General features: G+C 45.1%; 1 pseudogene; it reads left to right on the top strand.

Annotated features, from left to right (window-relative positions):
* The first annotated feature begins 203 nt into the window (after window positions 1–203).
* Window positions 204–4482, top strand: part of LOC119338960 — a 121370-nt pseudogene continuing 117091 nt past the window's right edge.

The raw sequence follows: 4482 nt of genomic DNA, 5'->3' as shown, positions 1-4482 counted from the left end.
CAGCCACCAGGACAAGAAAGAAGAGAACCTCAGACTCAGAGGATGAGGACTATGTGGCTGTTGAGGATGAGTCCAGCTCAAAGAAGAAAGTGCTGAAGAAAGAGTATGGCACTGCTGCTGCAACAAAGCCTGGTATGCACAAGAAAGCACCTGCCAAGAGACTGCCAACATCCAAGCCTAGGAAAGCTGCTATAGAGGAAACTATGGTGTTCACTCTTGAATCCAAAGAGACAAGAGAAGGCAAGAAGAGAAAGGAGAGAGTCAGGAAGACCATTGCCAGAGTCATTGGCAAGCCCTCCATGATGAGAGATCCATCTGATGATGAAGAGGAAGAGGATGTTGCACCAGCACCCAAGTCACAAAATCTTATGGGAGATGCAATTAAGTTAGGGGCTGCTACTTCTAAGCCCAATGCTGCTCCCAAAGCTGCTGCTCAAACCACCAACTATGCACCCAAGAGAAGCATGTCACGCCCAATATGCGACCCTATCCAAAAGGAACTCGAAGGTCCCACCAAGGATAGACCCGCATACTGAGACGCTTTTGCAAGGTGGATATCATTACATCAACATTACATAATAGATAGGGATACATACAAAAGGCATACAATGCCACACGAATACAATATCATCATACAAGAGATCTACATCCGACTACGGATGATACATAAACAGAAACTCAAACAATATCCACCCTGCTAGCCCAAGCTGCCGACCTGGAACCTATCCCCTGATCGAAGAAGAAGCAGAAGAAGAACTCAACGCAAGTAAGCATCGCTCTCGCGTCATGATCATCGCATAACCTGTACCTGCAACTGTTGTTGTAGTAATCTGTGAGCCACGAGGACTCAGCAATCCCATTACCATGGGTATCAAGACTAGCAAATCTTAGTGGGAAAGGAAGGGGTAAAGTGGTGAGGTTGCAGCAGCGACTAAGCATGATATGGTGGCTAACATACGCAAATGAGAGCGAGAAGAGAAACAAAGGAACGGTCGTCAACTAGCAATGATCAAGAGGTGATCCTGAACACCTACTTACGTCAAACATAACCCAGAAATCGTGTTCACTTCCCGGACTCCGCCGAGAAGAGACCATCACGGCTACACACACGGTTGATGTGTTTTAATTCGGATCTGGTATCAAGTTATCTACAACCGGACATTAACAAATTCCCATCTGCCACATAACCGTGGGCACGGCTCTCGAAAGTTTATACCCTGCAGGTGTGTCCCAACTTAGCCCATGACAAGCTCTCGCGATCAACGAAGGAATAGACCTTCTCCCAGGAAGACCCGATCAGTCTCGGAATCCCGGTTTACAAGACATTTCGACAATGGTAAAACAAGACCAGCAAAACCTCCCGCTGTGCCAACAAATCCCGATAGGAGCTGCACATATCTCGTTCTCAGGGCACACCGGATGAGCCAGACGTCGGGTTGGCATAGACCCTGAATGCCCAGGGGGCGCCGGACATCGCTCGGTTTGGACCAACACTGAGACAAGCATTGGCCCGGGGGGGGCTAAAATAAAGATGACCCTTGAGAGAGCGACTCCCAAGGGAAAAGTTGGTGGTGGTGAGGCAAATGGTAAAACCAAGGTTGGGCCTTGCTGGACAAGTTTTATTCAAAGCGAACTGTCAGGGGGGGTCCCATAAATCGCCGGACCGCGTTAGGAACACAAAATCCGGGAACATTACACCGGTATGACGGAAAGTAGGGCGGCAAGAGTGGAACAAAACACCAGGCATAAGGCCGAGCCTTCCACCCTTTACCAAATATATAGATGCATTAATAATATAAGAGATATTGTGATATCCCAACATAACCCTGTCCACCATGGAGCAATCTTCAACTTCACCTGCAACTAGCAACGCTATAAGAGGGGCTGAGCAAAAGCGGTAACATAGCCAAACAATGGTTTGCATAGGAAAGGTGTCAAAGGTTAGAGGTTCATGGCAATATGGGAAGGCTTGATAAACATGTAATAGGTAGCGCAGCATAGCGATAGAACGGAGCAACTAGCATAGCAATGATAGTAGTGAGATCCAGGTAGCGGTCATACTGCCTGAAATCCCGCAAGGAAGAAGAACGAGTCCATGAAGAAGATGAAGCCACGAAGACGAACGACACGTAGACGAACGCAACCTCACGATCGCAACGAAACGGGAACTATCGAGAAGAAGCGCACAACATGGTACACACACCACACATGAACAAGGCATGATGCACAACAAGCATGATGCATGACCAAGCTACATGAAGCTACTCATGGCAAGAGATGATGCAAACAAGAACAACACATCAAGGCAAGTTTAAATGAGGCCGGAAACAACATATAACAATTCCGGTAAGTCCTCATATGCAAATTTCGAAATTGGTCCAGAACTGAATAAACATTAAGTTGAAGTTGTTAAACAGCAAGTTAAGATGCACCACGATGATCTACACGAGATTCTAGTCAAGTTACATATAAAGTTTATTAGATTCGGAGCTACGGGCTAAAAGATATGAGCAAAACAAGTTAAGCATGACATTGACGCAAAATGCACCCAAACATCAAGCAAACACCTCAAAACAAGGATGCAACATGATAATATGAAACTACATTCAAAATCAAGCAAGTTCCATATAGAGCACACTCAAAACGGAGCAACGGTGCAACACACACACTATACAAGTCATAGCAACAATCTGTCCATAACAGCAACTAGGCATCTTGCAAGCATCAAAACAATAAGCTACAGTATCCCAACATAATAACAAAAGGCGTGGGAATGAAGTACACGTAAAGCATAACAAAACATGAACACTGAGCTATCTCCAGAAATCACTAGAACATGCTCAAAAACACATGGTAAGATTGCAAATAATAACAGTTTCAGGTTTTAGCAGCAATAACATCAGGTTGCAATGTTTAGAGCAAGCAAACAACATGTTACAAGAACTTAACATGGCAAATAAAGGCATGGCATGATACTACTAAATGCATAGATCAAAAGACCCTTACTGACCATGAGCCAAAAAGGCACAGAAAATATGATGGCACCCATATAAACATGGCAAGTTATATTACAGATTCATACATGGCAGGAACAATAATAAGTAGGCATGTTCGTGAGCTTGAAACACTCAGCACAGAGCAATACATGGCATGCAAGGCAACCAACAGTAAGAAGGCATGTTTATGAAGCTAAGCATGTGAAGAGCAAGGTCATAGGATTCATGGATCACTAGGAAAACACATGGAAACAACTGAACTTAATGTAAACAGGCTGACAGCAACATTATCAAGCAACTTTGGAGCAAGATATGAACAATCTACAGCAAGCTATAAATTCAACCAGGGGCATGGATGGATAGGGCATAGCATGTAGATCAAAACATGTTTATAGAACATCTCCAGATTATGCATAGAATGACTAGTAGAAGTATGTTAACATAGCAAAAAAATATAACAGAATCTGTCTAGCAGAACAGCAACAGCAAGTACCCTCCTTAACAAGCTCGATTCACTCACCACAAGTCATTGCATGACAAGGTAAGCATAGCATCATCAAGAAGACATGTTTGTGAAACAAACCAAGTAAAGAACAAGTCCATAGCATGCAAGGATCAACTATAGCAACCTTGGCCAAATTGAATAACATGTAAACAATCTGCCAGGAAACATTTTGAAGCAAAAGTAGAGCACTCAAATGACATGCTAGACTAATCCATAATTGCAAAAAAGGGCATGAATGGATAGACAATAACCATATGTTCAAAACACCCTTACTGAAGTATCTCAAAATATGCATGGATCTCTCTGTAGCATCAAGTTTACATGGCATCAAAATAACAGCAGAACAGGGACCAAAATCAGCAATATCACGAAGCCTAGTTTGCATGCTTGTGCTAGCCACCACATTGATCACAAAAATACATGGCATACACCCCTGGAAAGATGGCATGGCATAGATCAAAACACATGTAGACATCAACCTCATAGGATGCACACATCAATCATGGCAAAAATGACAAATGAGCAAGTTATAACAGTTCAGCAGATTAACATCAACATGCACTCTTCCAACAGCATTTCGGGCATCAAGATGAGCTCAAATGAAAATGATGCAATGTAATAAAATGAAGTACTCGTCAAGCGGAACAATTTGACATATTACACGCACGAAACAGAGCTACGGATGCCGAGATACAGCATGATGAATATGGCATGATAATATAAAAAACTTCGGGGACTTGGAGGATTTTCACCTCGGGGCAAAAGTCAACGGCGGCGCGGGGATCGAGGATGGTGGCGCGAGCTCGCCGGAGTTGGCGCCGGAGGTGGCCGGGGAGGCCCGGGGAGGTGCAGATCCGGTTGCTCCCGACCGGATCCGGCACCGGAGGGAGGCCGGCGGCGAGGGAGCCGACGGGCGGCGCGGGCGCGAGGTCGTGGAGGGCGAGGCGCTGGCGGGTCTGGCGGGGAGCTCGCCGGCGGAGG

The sequence above is a fragment of the Triticum dicoccoides genome, chromosome 7B (genome assembly GCF_002162155.2).
Source record: "Triticum dicoccoides isolate Atlit2015 ecotype Zavitan chromosome 7B, WEW_v2.0, whole genome shotgun sequence".
In the NCBI taxonomy this organism is placed as follows: domain Eukaryota; kingdom Viridiplantae; phylum Streptophyta; class Magnoliopsida; order Poales; family Poaceae; genus Triticum; species Triticum dicoccoides.
The sequence above is the reverse complement of the archived record's forward strand: the minus strand, read 5'-3'. Positions and strand labels throughout refer to the sequence as shown.